This window comes from Dermacentor silvarum, chromosome 10 (assembly GCF_013339745.2).
Source record: "Dermacentor silvarum isolate Dsil-2018 chromosome 10, BIME_Dsil_1.4, whole genome shotgun sequence".
Classification (NCBI taxonomy): domain Eukaryota; kingdom Metazoa; phylum Arthropoda; class Arachnida; order Ixodida; family Ixodidae; genus Dermacentor; species Dermacentor silvarum.
The window spans coordinates 66,150,576-66,167,215 of record NC_051163.1 but is presented as its reverse complement, the minus strand read 5'-3'; the positions used below and the strand labels follow the sequence as shown (position 1 = coordinate 66,167,215).

Here is a 16,640-nt window from a genome sequence, read left to right as displayed (position 1 = left end):
CCCCCTATCTAAAACTCTCTATTGAACCGCGGCGCAGGGTGCTGGAAAATAGCAAAAAAAGAAGAAAAAAATGAAGGCACAAAAACTAATCTCAAATCATCTTTGATACCTAAGCGCATTTTCGAGAAACAAAAATATAGCGTGTTACTTCTCCTTTTTTAGTTATGTTTTATTATTATTAATATTTAATGGGCTTCCGTGAAAGCCATCTTGCCTTGCGCCGAAGGTTAGCAAAGCGGCCAAATGACCAACCCCACACACTCTCACACACACACACCTCGAACCATCATAAAGAGCAAGCAACGCACCCCTGCGAAGGCCAACCGACCGAGTCGCCAACAACGCGTTATAACAACCTGTTCTATAAGGGCTTCGAAGGCCGGTTTTTCGGCGTACCCGCTAAACTGACGCGCCGTCACGCACAATGCCAGAAAAGCGCAGAGGCTAACGTCGGGTAGGGTGGCGTCAAAAAAATTGTTTCCAGGTATTGGAGAACGCGGCAGACGAAAGCAAAATAGCACGGTACAACTCCCGTGTCGCAGTGCGACCGTATACGAGACGCGGGTGGATTTCCAAACGCGTTTAATATATGCGCTACCTCGTGGGTAGTTCTGTTCTTTGTTTTGTCCCATAACTCGCTGACCGGCAGTGTAGTCGATTGATTTGCATGCTTTCAACGGCGTGTATCGCTCAGTTAAAGCCTTACAGACCCGTTTTTAGCTCGTTCCACGATAACTATCTCAAGTTGTTTTTTTTTTTTTTTTTTTTTTTTTGCAATGCTGCTTTAAAACTGCGACCAGGTGCCTTTAAAGAACGAGGCCGACATGGCATCTCCGCCACACGTCTTTTGCTCACGTGTCTGTTCTGGATTACGCAGCCATCATCATCATCATCAGCCTATTTTTATGTCCACTGCAGGACGAAGGCCCCTCCCTGTGATCTCCAATTACCCCTGTCTTGCGCTAGCTGATTCCAACTTGAGAGAGAGACAGAGAATAAACATCTTTAACTTGAGCCTGTACCCATGCAATATTCTCATGTTAAAAGCGACCGCAGTTAATACAGCTTACCATGGCGCTACATTTATAAATTATCCTTCTGAATTAGGAATCATGTGCCGATGTCCAGTTGCGTGCCGAAGTTGCCTTTGTTGAACACGCTTCGCTTCAAACGTGTTAAATTCGAGAGCGGTTCGGATATCGCAGTTCTCAAATCTTGGCATGGCCATTAACCGGGTGAAACGCGGTGATTCATCTTCTCTCAAAAACGGCACGACACGACACGGCGGCAACACGTGAACTAACGGTGACTAGACCAACGTCATAACGGACAAATATATAGCGATGCTGTTACGCGTGCGCCAACCTCAACCATCTGTGGAGACAGGCAGGCAGCTGTTCCGATTCGCACGGACTCGCATTTCTACGGCTTGAGGCTGCCGACAAGATACGGGCTGAAGAATTACAGCGGCAGGCCAGCTTTGCTCTGTCCTGCCATAGCCAAGCTGTGGGCGTTAAAATGACACGTGTTACTCGCGCATCATGCAGAGACGAAAGAAATACACAATAGACGAAAAAAAAATGTATATGCTGTCCCAGACGCACATCAGATCGCCAATTCGGGACACTGTAATGTTCGCCATGTTGTCGTCTCTGATTGGTTCATAGAGCGGCTGCATTCTCTCCGATTGGCCCAGAGTGTCAACATGGCAGAATCCGACGGTATCCAAATAGCCCTCCATTAGATGAGCTTTAGTTGGCATTAAGAATGATTGTATAGGTCTTTAGAATGGGGTCGGCTACGTGAGGGGTGAAGTTTCGGATTATAAAGGAAAACAAAAAGGGAACCCACTTGGCAAATAGAAAAGATGTGTTCTCGGATAGGCTTGGCTATGTAAAGGGCGAAGTTTCGGATTATGGCAGGAAAACAGAACAGCAGAAGAAAACTCATTTTTAAGTGGAAAATGCATGTGAAAATTTATTTCAAGGTAACAGTATAGACAGTTCATTCCCCTTTTTGGGGTCGTTCCAAGTACGAACACCTGCAAAGGAAAACACGTGTGAATCAAATGCGCCTTTGTTTCAGCTCAACGACAGCTGAATGTGTCCGTGTAACGCGACTGAGACTTTCAAAGCAACTAGCGCACAAAATAAACCGTTCCAAGAATCAAGGTTATCTCTTTTGGCATAGAACGATAGTCGAGGAGCACCTAAGAGGCTGTTCGGTTTTTTAATGAAAACGGGAGTGCTGGCAACTCTTTTATGCGAGAGTGACAGCTTGTCCCTTCACTTGACTCCATTTAGAGAGTTTTTTTACTCCCTCCAGGGGAGTACTTCATTCTAGTCAGGCGATAACAGGTTGAACGTACTCCATCGGGGGCATACGGAGAGCTCTCTAAAATGAAGTCAAATATAGAAAAATGAGTTACTCCGGCATGAAGGAGTTGCCAGTTCGTTTTGCCAGCGCATTGGCTTAGGCTTTGTTTTAGAGCGCATTGAAAAGGCCAAAGTCATTGCTGGCGCTGGCAGGAAAGTTGTTGCCAGTTGAAAAAAAAAACAACTAAACTTCTCAAATGAAGGATGAAAAGGCTGCGAGTGCGAAGGGTCAAGTCTGCACCTAATATCGCGTGCTCTCGTACATATAACTCAGCGAGTCAGGAGAAAGGAAAGGCATCACGGTGCGTCCGTAGGACGAAGAAAGCTGGTAATGCGCTGACACGGCAGATATAGAGTCGTTATGCGTATATGTCTAGACAACCTGCCCCCCCGACCCCCTCATGTTACGAATGCACGTGCTACCGTATAAGGTACCAAATGATGAGTTTTCACGACCTATAGGTGCGAAAATCCTGCATTATCGTGACACTAATCAGCAATTCTGCAGTTTGCCTTGAACAATAGAGCATTGACTTCACGTACGCTGGGTCACTGGTCGACTTAGGCTCTCCACGAAATTCGCGACAGCTGAACGTTCGTGTGGAAGAGTCCGCGCGCATCCCCGCGTGACGAATTCGACGAAGCAGTTTGCGACGGTGTATCATTTGCCGTCGTCCTCTGAGGGCGCGCACTTCGTTCTCTGGCCCCGTAATTGTGCGCAATTACGCACTGGAAAAGAGGACCTGGACCAGAGAGGCACACCTGTGTCAGTCGGCGAATGTGTGCCAAGTTCAGAGCCTACCCGTCGCGTTTCTACTTTTGGTCTTAATGTAGGTGCCCTGCGAGCATATAAGTCGTAGCGCATGCGCCCGACAATCAGGTGAACAGCAGAAGACGCCTTCACGGACCTCTTTGTTTCTTCTTCTTCTTCTTTTTTTTTTTTTGAGGGGGGGGGGGGGGGGGCTCGGCTGTATGTAACTTCGTCGTGGCGTGTCGTAACGTTGACGCACGCCGGAGCTAAAAGTAAAGCAGCAACCACATGGAACGTATATTCGGCGTATTTCAGGCGTCGCGCGTCGTTCAGCGTCGGCGTGTCTATTTCGCGCAGCGCGGTAGTCAGTCATTTATCACGATTAGTATATATAGGATATACATATACTATAACCTGTAATCATGTGGAATACATTTCACATGGTGCAGTGTAAAACAGACACTGGATTCGGACGACGTATAATGCCGGGAAAAACGTTGAGAATACGTTCAAGTTCAATTTTATTCTTCTTATAGTGCAGACTAGAAACGTCCTTCGGGGTTAAAAGCTGCCGTCCGCAGCTGGACTGGACTCGGGAGGCGTTGTGGTTACAGCTGAGCGGTGTCAATGTGCGCTGTATTCGTACTCTACGCGAACTGGGGGAACGAATTAGGTATGCCGGAAAAGCAGCTTAAACTATAGTTTCTTGGGCGCGGATTTGCAATGCGCATGGTTAAACAGCACAACAAGAAATTATGGACAAACGAAGCGATGAAACAAAAGGGGAATGCGTGCGTTTCCTCTGTTCTTGTTTCTTGCTTCTTCACGATGTTAAGCCTATCACACATGCCAAGCAGACACGGAGAAGATTAGTATATCATACCTTGTTTATGTTTACTAACATTCAGGGGTGTCTCTATATATCAGATTTATGAGCAGTCAGAGACGTGCGTTCTTAAGAACTTGCGTGACTTTCACCTATAGCACCGAATTCTACATAGTTTGCTTGCTTGGCACTCACGACCTTTCAATAATTTCAGAGCCATTCCTTGAAATGTTGTGCAGGGTTATCAGGTTATATTGCACGTTATGATTGACAACCAAGACAACAACTCGCTCGCACTCTGGCTGATTACAGGTCTACCGCAGTGTCTCCTGCGGGGTGCTATAGGTCGCCGGTTCAATTCCTTATCGCAGCAGCCACGTTTACATCAGCCTAATGGCAGCGGTCAAGCGATGACATTTCAATGCACATTAAAGAAATTCTACATTGCTGCTTGACTCAATCCGCCGCCCTCCACTTGTCATCAAAACCCAGGGGGCTTTGGGAAGCAGAATAGCCCGAGTCATTACAACTTGCATTATTGACACCTAGCCTCTGCTTGTCCTAAAATAAGAGTTAGCTTCTATGCTATGATCGCAAGTGGGCGCAAAAAGCACAGGGTATCGGGCGCACAAATGCGCATTTATGTGTGCCATCCTTTCAGTTGTCCTGCGTGTTTTTGTATTTTTAGCTATTTACAAACCTGCCTGTCCGCATGCCCTATAGATCTAAAGCAGATCCATATAGACTGTTTCTACTAAGTTTCAATGTCAGGTGACCTTAACTCTTCAGTTGAAATGCGCCTCTTTCGCTTGACCATTGACTATTCCGTGGAGGGTATTGTTTGCAATGTTGTCTCTTACTCAGACCCGGCGTTTAGATGTACCCAATGCTAAAAAAAAGCATAACAAAAAGTACGCAAATATTGATAACCTTGACGCCATCGGTCCTCTAAACGCTTTGCAAAGTATCAGTGACTGTTCAATCCTACCCGTCGTAAAAACCGGCGGCAGTGTATTGATCACACACTTGTGTATCTTATCTGAGACCGCTTCCGATTAGCATGGCTATTCGCGTAGCGTATGCAAACGCACTTGCCTTGGAGCGCCTGCCGTGAATAACAGAGTGATAAGCAACGAGCTTAAACCCACCGTGGATTTTCCTCCATTGAGGACCGATAACCTAATCACGGAGTTTCTCTTATCGAGCAAGTGCACAGCCGTGAAGCGTTGTTGCTGTGACCACGAGCGCAGCAAACCCGTAACCGCGGTCGTTGTAGGCGGCTTCTGACTCCACATCGATTGCACCCACTCTAGTCAAGGCACCATGGTATGATTATGCACGAACTATAGATAAGCGATTGAAGTGCTGGATGCGGCACCGAGTGTGCCGACTTCGACCGAGTGAGCCGAAGTTCAGAATTGGTTCTGCGTTCCTTCTTAGACAGAAGTGGAGATGGAGGATCGTGGAAGGAAAGCTACGGAGCGATGGAGGAAAGCTACGAGTACGCGAAAGATAGAGGGTGCGCAGATAAAGAATACGAAACTATGCGACCGCGAGTAGCCAGGTTGCAAACAATGTGCAGATATTTCCAAGGAACGACATACCAGTCGGAGACAAAGGGTATGGGTGCGGATGAAAGGTCAGTTGATGGAAGTATGACCATGAATAGGTGTGAGATAAATGGTGCGCAAATAGAGAGAACGAAATTATACGACCAGAGAGCTAGATTAAAAAAAAACAGTAGATAATTTCACAGCGTGGCTTACTAATTGCGCGATTTGCAGGGAACTTGAGGAATTTGCAATGCACGAGATAAAAGACTATCTACCATAGTGTACGAGGACATGAGAAACAATGGAAGCGACAGCTCTCATTGCACGAAAACGTGTATACCGTGTTTATCCACGGCGCCATTATAAGGCGTGTGCCTCAGGAGTGCAGAATACGTCCTTTAATGAGAGTGAAGTTGGGAAGAGATAGAGAAGAAAGGGGGAAAGTCAGGAACGTTAACAAGATAGGAAGATCTGGTATGCTGCCCTAGGCTGAGGAGAGAGAGGGGAGGCGGAGGTAAAGTGATAAGACAATAGAGAGAGAGAGAGAGAGGAAGAAAGAAAGGGAGCACAGATACACAATTACAGTCGGTCATTATCACCGCATACTATCACCGCACTGCACAGTAGCACTTGTAGCACTACAAACATCAGTTCAGGCTACAGCCGCTTGTCCAAGTCTGTTGTCCTTAAAACCTGCAACAGTGCCCTCGTCGCCCTCCGCTGCGACGGCCTGTGACGTCGACACTCTATAACGATTTCCTCTGTTAAAGGTCTTCGATCAAAGCGTGCTATCGATCGCGATGGCGAGCGATCGTTTCTGTAAATTGTAGCAAGGACAGGTCCTCGAGGATGTGTCTCGCGTGCTTCCCGGTTTTTCTCGTCTTTTTTTTTTTTTTTTTTTTTTTTTTTGTCTGAAGCAGCGCGAGTCATGAAAGTGGAATGACGCGCTGCTTCGACTGATGCCCCTTTGAGAGCCGAGGGCCAGCTCCGGCCAGCAGCAGCCACGCCATATCGCCATCGCGCGCAGGACCATGCAAGAAGAGAGAGAGATCTGTGCAGGGTTTTCCCCCGAGGCGGTCGCCGCAAGGCGTGCATTGCCGCGCGACCGTGCATATAACGCTTAAACACTGAAAGGGGGCAGGAAGAGTGAGGTCAAATCACGGACGTCGGCGGCGCGTGCATGGCGTGCTTCTTAATAACTTTATTGTTCGCTTCCAGACCCTTTCCTGCCTCCCTTCCTTTCGTGCTTCCCTTTCTCCTAACCTGTCTAAAACTCTATCCGTAATGGTTCCTTTGGTGCCGCTTCGCAGCACCGCCATCTGCAGACATGTCTTCACCCCTTTCCAGCTCACGGTCAAGAGAGAGGGCTGTTCGCCACCCGTCCCTCCCCCCCCCCCCCCCCCCCCCCAGTTCGTTTGACCTCGTATAGTTGCCGGCACGTGCTTTGGGGGCGGCTGTCGACGTTGGAGAAGAGGGGGGAGAGGAGGGGTGCAGGGGTAATCGTGACGTAATGCGACCGACACTCGCGAACGACTTGGAGGCACAAAAAAAAATGAAATGTAGGCAGGCTGTGTCCGAGATTTTTCTTTCTCTTGGGGTTTGCCCAGCCGTGCGAGACCTGTGCCGTCAAATTCTTTTGCATCTATAAATGCGTGCAGTACAGTGCCAGTTGCACGGCGCCTCATCTGGTTACAGGAGTGACGTATAAGTTATACCGTGTGCCTCAGACCACCATCACTCTCTCTCCGGTTTTCTTTCTTTGAGGAACATCCGCAAACTCCTTTTTGTGACTCAGCGGCTAATTAGCATACCCTGATTTCCGTTCGATTCTTTACTATCACGACGCTAACGAGGCGCGTGTGCCTCAACAACGTCGCCTCTATCGTCGATCAAGGACAACCACCCATGCCGTGCTCTTACTGCCCTCCCCCCTGTTTTGGCTCGCTCGCTAGCTTAATGCCGTTCTCTGTTCGGCTTTGTTCCATATACTCTTTGTTGGAATCGTCGCGCGTGTGTAAGCCAGCCCCTCACGAGAATGTCAAAAGCCCACTCCCCGTCGTGTCTCACAGGAACAAGACGGTGTTTCTTCACGCTCGCAGTACGATGTCCCGAACGAATTTGCTATGCAGGACATCGAAGCGAGACGACAGCTTATCTGTCGTTAGGGTCAAAGTTGGGAAAGAGAGACTTGAGTGGAAGAAGGATATCGGATGCGACAAGCTTCGTCTCTGTGCCGAGTGAAATCGCATAGCCGGAGGGAAAACGTGACAAAGTCGTCGCGGAGCGTTGGGCAGGTTCGACGTTTGTAATGTGACGGCGAGTGTGGTGACGGTCGTAAACAGTGCTTGACAGGACTGCCCGATTAAAGAGCGCTAGCTGTCTCGTGCGTCGCTTGTAGAAAAACCCGATTCGCGTATGTTTTTTCCAGGTGTCGAGAACGCGACGGAATGTCAAGGGAACGCGCGCGATTATTTCGGCCGCCGTGCATGCAATCTCCTCGGTCGCAACACGGTATTTGTAACTAAGCCCTATTATTACCGGAGCTATATTCTGCCTCGCCAAGTTTATAATACAGTGCGGCGAAAGGTACCTTTCCCTCGGCCAATCGGAAACGAGAACTGAAAGAAGGGCTCGCCCAATGTCCACTGCTAATCATCTCGTGTGCGACAACGGTGAAATGAAGAATCGCACATGCAGTAGCGGAGTACAGTCGGCAAAACGGCATCCTTGCTCTCAATTACGCTACAAGCTGTCGTTACTGTGTCGGGCACCGGTAGCTTTCACTTTAGGACTTGAATCGGCTGAGACGGAGTAAACTAAAATGATCACCCTAACACGAGCACATCTTCAATTCCTTTTTTATTTTTTTACTAAAGTGCCACTAAAGTGCCACATTAAATGAATTTACACTAATAAGTTCCTGTTTCAAAAGTACCTTTTTATTCATTTGGCTGGGGAAGGTTGGTTATTACTAGGAAAAAATGAAGAGCAAGCCTTTGTTTAAATTTTCAACCGAAACCTCACGGCAGGAATGCCAGTGTGACGTCACGAATTTGAAATCATTTTTTCGTATTTGATTCAGCTTCGCGCCGGAAGAGGTCTAGAAAACTTCTCAGATTGACTCACCGCGGTTCGTTTAAGTCTATGCTGTCCTTCTTTACCGGTAAACAATTATCAGGACCTGAGCAGGCGTGGTCAAAACTGGGAGGCATTGGCCACCAGTGTATCTTTTATCTCATTTTATGGCATGCCAAGCCTGTTCATTATTGCAGTTGCAAAAGCGTAATTTACTATTAACTTAATTCTTTAGTGTCCCTTTAAGCATGGCCTTCGAGACTTGGTGGTGCATGCTGTCTCCCACACCACTCACCGCGTAATCTCGGAGGCTATGCTATAAGCATAGTTCCCTACAGAAATTACCAAAGGAAACTGGTGCTGCGATCGTTCGGCTACGATAAGAACAACGCGCAACAATTGAATTTGTCTTACCTTTGTCCTCGTAGCTTCAGACGGTCTTGTGGCGTTATTTATCACGCTGTACTTTTATGCATACAACACAGCTTGTCAATAACTGTGTGCGCGCATGTATAGTTATTGCGAATGGTTCCATTCAGAACGCAATATATTACTGAAAATGAACAATTTGCTGTTTGTAGCTAGAAGTACGAAGTTTTGGCCAATTCCTGTATTTAACTGTCCGCATTCACGTGCTGGCTAACCACCTTGATTGTAGTTCCCATCGACACTAGCGCCAGATTTCGCCCTAGCGGTTGTTGTAGGAAACTCTATGGTTTCGTTTCATTTCTTCATTCTGTTTTTTTTTTTTTTTCGTACACTCTGACACTAACTGATGACCCAGCTTCGCGGTTCTACGATCACGAGAGTTGTGAAATAACGGTAGCTTTTTTTTAGTCGAAGGTTTCCTTAAGGTATGGTAATGGCGAAAAGTTATTTTCCACACTTCGCTGCCCATTCCCGTTGTTACTATGCGGCGCGGTGTTCCAGACGCATTATCGTTCTTCCCGATTCGCCAGAAGCCCTTGGTTAACGTTCCCTGCTTTGCCTTTTCACAGAAGCTCTGGGGTTGATTCGCTATCGACTTCGTGGACAGCCGACTCCTTCCCTGACGCGTCTCACGAGGCAAGTAAAATAGAGCAAAAAAAAACATTAATCGCGCCGGTTTGCTCGATGGTCATTCCTTTTTGCATGTTACCGATCGTGGAAAACGTTCCAACGCCAGTACCCTTCAGTACATGCACTGTAGGTAGGAATCCTTTCGTAAAAACAATAGACCAACAATGAATACTCGAAGCTCTGTCCGTATAAATTATGGAGGAGGAGGGGCACAGACGAGAGTTGCAAGTTGAGAGAGAGATAGAATGAGAAGAAAGTCTTTTGTTAAAACTGTTTAGCCGGTGCTTAGACATTGGTGTCTTGGGGCCCTCTGGTGGGTTTTGAATCCTGCGGTCGCCGCTTTATCGGACATGTGCATTATACCTTAATCGACGGCAGAGCTGCGCTTCTATTGTGCGCAGTTGTTGCCAGTGCGCTATCAATCAATCAAATAATTAATTTAATATAATTTTTCGAAATAGAGTACACACAGGTGTAGAAAGGCGGGACTCCATAACCGTAAGGTTGTATACAAAAGGTGTACCTGTATTAACATAAGTTATCTTCCATGAGCCCGAATTTATAAAGAAGTGTACTATTCAGAACATGCACCTACGTAATAGAGCATTACAATTACATAATGTACAATACGAAAGTATGCAAGGTAAGAAGCTAATATATGTGGCACATTATCTGGAACATAAAGCATATAATAATGAAAGTGCAGAACTGTCGAACACGATATGTCTTGGTTTATCTTTGTGTGCCAGACCCGTAGTTATGCAGAACACCCTTAGAACAGTTACATGATGATAAAGTCCCAATTTCTCAGAGTGACTGGCTCGGAGTCATGCAGCAACACGCGGCAACATATAAACGTCTTCCCTAATACGTAGGTATAAGCGGCTGCTCCAGGACAAGCGGCTATTCTTGCTGCTCTCGCATTTATCCCCTACAGTCGTCATTTCTTTCAGCCCGCGCACGGACGCGAGAATCTTATTTATAAAGTGTGTCACGTGATGCTCTGCGATCAACTCGGCCAACAGCTCGCACTGTCGAAAAGCCCTGAAGTCGAGTCCTTCGCTCGTCGCTATAAAACGCATCAGTGGGGCGAAGCGTCAGCGAGAAAAAAGGCGGAAACGTCGGATGCCGTTCACTGCATTCCACGACTGAACCTTGCGGTAGTGCATTAGACGCTCCGCTGGTGAATGGTGTCACCATCGTTATAAGCCGGGGAAAAAAGGCGTTCTTTTGAAGAAGGCCGTAGGCATCCCGAATATGCGAGAACCTTGATTGCGACGAGAAGGGCGAAGGATTGGGACATGCCTCGTTGTTCATGATTCACTCGAAGTCCCATCCAAGTAAGGCCGAAAGGCTGCGTGAGCCTCTCGTGTTTATCACAAGTCTAGCATTCTATAAATAGCGCTGGCCACTTACAGCTTGACTTCATCAAGGACAGCTAAGTATGCACGATCGACGACATTAGTGCCTCGTCAACTTGCGGGAACACAGTGGTGTGGATTGGCGGAACAAACAAGGGTAGCCTATATTCTATCTGACATTAAGAGGAAGAGATTGAGTTGGGCGGGCCATGCAACGAAAGACCTCCGTACCGCAGTGCGTTTAATACAAGCTGGTGATGACGATGGCGGTGATTGTGACGGCATAAAGTCAATTGATCTACTCGTCTAATGTAATCGAGGCACTATATTTTAGTTAGGCCTTCACTAAAGATCTTCAAATCACGAACCAAATTCGAACTTTTCGCACGCATCCAGGTTTACCTCAACATCTGGCATCTTTACATCGGGAAGGTCACGCCATGCGCGGTACAGACACTGTCGGCAAGTTGGAAGAGGCTTTGCATGCACAGACCTCAAACATTGCCACTTGACAAGTCGACTTTCCGTCTTCTTTGTTTAAATAACACTGGTAGATCATCTCTGAAGACGAGATACTTCTTGAAATAGCGCACCGACATTTAGCGAGGGTCAGTCGGTAGAAAAGGGACCCCACGCTGACTTCTTGTTCTACGCTTGCGCAGTTACGCTATTCTTTGGCTGCTCTAAAAGGTTCAGCATTTTGCGCACAGGGAAGCCGCTTTGATCCACTTTCTTTTTCTAAATCAACTAAGGTCGAATTCACTAAGAATTTCGTTCGTAAGTATTATACTTCCTGACATTGGTCTGCGGTCTAATGTGTCCAATATCACAGTTGACTTGCATTTGCTCTAACGTACAGTTCTAGCATAAGAACTTTCTTGCAGCGTGTGTTCTGGCGGGGTAATACGGGTCCCATGGTTCGTATCAAGTCTTTTCCTTTTCACTATCGTTCTTAGCGCTGCTTCACGTAACGACGGCGAACCTGTATGCACGCGCTCGTGGCCCCGCACGGCGCGAGTGAGCAAATTCCCCATCGAGAATGCACGGCCGCTTCCATGATGTATGCAGTACGCGTGACAAGGCTTGCCGTAGGCTTTCCGAAAAATAGAAGAAATGACTACGCTGTTTGTTCACGGACGCGTGGGGATGGTATATACGCTTTGCCGTTTTCTTTCTTTCTTTCTTTCTTTCGCCTTTTCTTTTCTTCCTTTCTTTATTCCCTCGACCTCGGCACGTGCAGTCGGATAAATCGCACCATCCTGGGGGAAAGCACAGCAACACACCGCCCCATGTATGCGATCATCACGCCTGACTTGGCACAGCAACTGCCGAGACGTGCACGCCACGTCCCGGTAGCCCTGGTATATAGCTCGCGTTTACCTTCTCGGTCCATCGGCTATGCTTTCGCCACTGTTTCTTTCGGTATATCTAAACAGTGAAGAACCTGCGTCTGCGCTTTTTTTGTCTGTAAAGATCCGTGCGCGGGGGACATCGAAGCGTCTGTGTACTCAAAGGCGTCCGTGGGTTTACAAATATACATATAACCAAGCTGCCGTTTCAAACGCGACGATATCGAATAGCGGCGAAGATGCCGACGCGCGTTTCGTCCATCGTGTGCAAGCAAGCGCATTATATATACTGATACGTATACTTTCGAACTGCGAAAACCTCGCCCGCTTATATCCGGCTCGATTAGAACTGACTATGCCGTTCTGACGCTGAGCAACAGGTCACGAGTTCGATTTCCGCCTGCGGCGATCGCATTTCGATGGGGTTGAAATGCAAAAAGCTCTCGCGTACTTAGATTTAGAACCCCGAGGTGGTCCCGCCGCGCGACCCAGACGACCGCGAACGGCACTGTCTCCAGGAACGGCCCGCGTTTATTCTTTTATTTTTTTTCTCGACGAGAAACCGACCCCACAGATGCGTCAAACCCCGGAGGGGCAGAAGGCCTAGAAAGCTAGGTTTTAATAAACTAAATAAGCGCTCGAAGGCATACATTTGTTACAGTGAGGATATTCAGGTGCTTCGTGGCAACGGCTTCAGAGCGCAAGAAAACACTCTCACATACATGCACGCACTCACACACGCAAAAGCTTTTTACAAAAGCTCTGCGTGTGCTTGTACGTGAGTCTGTTTTCTTGCGCTCTGAAGCCCAAAATGCATTACGAGCTAGCCTAGTTACAAGTTCTATATTTAGGCGCGGTTTGCCGTTTAACCGCGAAATTCCGTAGAGAACATGGGAGACCACCGGTACATCTGTACGGGTAGTACAGATGGATGTAAGCCTATTCGTTGTATACGCATGCTGTGCCGTCTGTGAATTATTCAGCAAGACGGCAACAGCAGCAGCTGCTACCGTTAGCAAAGGCCGGGAGAGTTCGCAAATACAGCTTCGCTTGGTGCATTAGATGTTGCAGCGTGTGTTGTATAATACAACGTAGCGTATGCGTATACTATATGGTGTATAGCATGCCCGGGTTCTTTCGCAGGTAAGGTTCTTCCGCAGGTTCTTCCGCACACGCTATAGCTTTGGATCCCGTATTTATAAAGCTCCCCGTTCTCTTTAACCATCACGTTGTCTCCTTTCCGACGCCACCCAGCCCAGCGTAATTACTTGCACTGTGCAACTTGCAATCGTTTTCTACCTTGCGACGCAACTTCGTACATCGAGCGATAACGCATTGAAAAGAACGCGAACGGCAACAAACAAACGTGGAAAGATCACTCAGTTCTTGGCTCTCAGGCTGGCAACAGCTGCCTGCGAGACGCACGGACGCATTTGCATCGACGCTTCTTTTTTTATTCTTTGCGACACACAGGCGCGCCGTGGCTTTCCGCGAACGCAATAACTCGCCAACAGGGCCGGACCCTATAGGAGACGGGTATTTCTATATATATCTATACTTATACGTTCGTCTAATATGCATGGTCACTCCAAGGCAAGGTCAGTCAGTGGGCGTTGCGCTGGGGCTCATTGTAATGTCCAGCGCCCGCTGCCAGCTTTCTTTCTTCTTTTCCGGTCGGTCGCGTGTAATTTGCTTCGACGATTGCCGAGCAACGATGGCCACATTGAAAAGGTTGGTTCCACGGCGTTAAAGATGTCTCGTCCTTTGTGCCGCAAAGTTGGGCTATTGCTTCGTATAGTACTCTGTTCGCTCGGGCTCTTTCGGTCCTTTTCAGAGACAAATTTCAAATTACGCTCGAGTGATCGTAAATCTTCCGTGTGTAGCCGAATTTTTTCGCAGAATGTGGCGAGACAATTTGATAGGAAGGACTGCGCTTCGAGTGATGGAGCAAACAAAGTTAGAGGCGTGTCGCTGTGAGATTAGGAGGTGACAATGTAGATCAGAGGAGAAGAACGTGTGGGTGAAACTCTATTGTTGAGACTGAGTAGTAGGCGAAGGTATAGGCTGGTTATTTAATGTGTATAGAGCAGATAGCCGGTAGTGTTATATTAGTGCAACAGAATGGTTGCCAGGAGAAGATAATCGTGGTCGAGAAGTGACATATACAGGAGAATTTGCAGGCGTATAAAGAGGTGGATTCGGCTGATGCCGCACACAGGCGTAGCTGGACTGGAGAACGCAAGTAGAGGCCGTACGGTGATAATTATGGTGCTGCACGATGATGACGACGACGACGTGGAGGCAATTATGGCCTTATACAGCGTGGTGGAGATTCCACACACAAAAAAAGAAGAAAAATAAAGGCAATAAAGGCTAGCACGCTACATATTAAGAGGTAATTTAAGAATACTTGGAGACATAGTATACGCGATACAATCCATAGGCTGGCAAATAACTCTTTCAAAACTGATTTCGTGTTTTATTTCCAGGTATTTTATTATCCAGGTAAATAAGCGTCACAGTCTGTGTTTATTTGTTGTTGTTCTTTTCTTCACTTATCGCTGGAACCACGGCAGTGAGGAGGTCTAGCGTGGCGTGACGTCACGTGTACCGTATAGCTTGTTCTTCAAGGGACCTGCGATCGAAAAGGAAGGAAAGCGTTACAGTTTTCCTGGTTTTAGCGAGGTTTGTAGCGACACCACACGCCGGACGGCATACACGCTCACGTATAAAAAAAACCTGAGAAACAGTCTAGATAGTATCTCAGACCAGACGACTTCAAGAACAGTATCAGCGTTTACGCGGCTTCTTTCCCCGCACTGATCGTCAGGAGAAGGCATAAACAACTGCAGTGTCCCGTGCAGCACCATCGTGTCAAGTACTATAGTCTAATATATTGCTGTCCTAACCATACAGTTTCTCACTATAACACCTAGAGGGTAATCTGGCGCCACCGTCTATGGGACTTTCTTAAAGGGCGCTGTGCCGTCATGGGCATGGCGGGATATGTGTCTGCGAGGCTTGTGTTGGCTGGTGTTGTACGAGGCTGCGTCTAAAACGTGGATATGGCTACACAAATAACGCGTTCTTAAAATAAAATCTACATAAAAGCCTTTCATTCACCCATATTACATCTCTCAGTAAAGTTTACTCATGCACCATACAACGCAGAATCAAGCGAAGAAAAGCAAGAACAGACAAGTTGTTCGAAAGCGAGCGAGAATCTTGTCGTCCGTCCGCCAACTTTAGCGGCCAGCTGATACTTTTTACGATTCATATAATTGCACATCCAATAATAAGTCCTCGTAATTAAACAAAACATGTCTTTTTTGTGTAATATAATAAAGCTAAGACATATATTTATGTGCTGTTTTAATAGGAAACGAATCATTGTGACAGACGGAGCGGTGCTAGCCAGGCGCATCTTCAAGGCGTCCTGGCTCTCCGAGAACGATGCCAATCCGAAGTCACGATATGCCAGCATTCCCAAGCATACCGTGCACAGCGCAGCAGCGCCAGATTTCCCTCTAGGTAATGTAGTAAGAAATTCTATGACACTGACGGCTTGGCGCGCCATCGACAGTGCATCGCCACAACGCCAGACGACAACACGCTTTAGCGCCGTGTTTTTTCTCTCTGACTCATCCCAAATAAGTCAGCTTCCAGGCGATTGTATTCTTCGCGGTGTCGTCTGTTCCACGCTAGACCGCGCAACCACTGTAGCGCCGTGCGAAAAGGTGTCGTCGCGACAAGCTCATTGCTTTTCACTCTTGTCAAGGTTCTTCCCGTTGCTCCGCACGTCCCTAGTCTTTTGTTATTATTTTCATTACACGCGGCGTCAAACAAAGGACGCGTGTGGAGCCTATAATGGAGAAGACGCATTCTCGACTCTCCTGTTCTGCGGATTTCCTGCGCGCATAGACATATATATATCCTGTGCTCTCTGGTCGCGCAAATGCTTGTGAGCTATAGGTCCCCGTTTGTCGTTCTCTTTGCGTCGCCCCGGTACCCAGAATGTGCAGACGTTGACTTGCGAGAGCACGCAACGTGTTTCTGTCTACTTCCGTTCGCTTTTTTTTTTTCCCCGAGATTTCCGCCCCGCCCCCTTGTTCTGCGGTTTGGCTTTTCTGGCTGCGAAATACATGACCCTGTGAATCATATGGTGATAGTATTTAACTGTATAGCATGTATAATGTACATTATAATTTCTCACGCCGATATGATGTGATCTATACTTAAACCCAATAAATCGGATGATATCCACTATCCTCCTCACGGAATCCAGTGATCC

At 47.4% G+C, this 16,640-nt stretch overlaps 1 protein-coding gene across 1 annotated transcript in view; it reads left to right on the top strand.

Moving 5' to 3' along the window:
• LOC119465930 (sodium-dependent proline transporter-like) overlaps nt 1-16,640 on the top strand; it is a 52,027-nt gene that overhangs the window by 1,020 nt on the left and 34,367 nt on the right.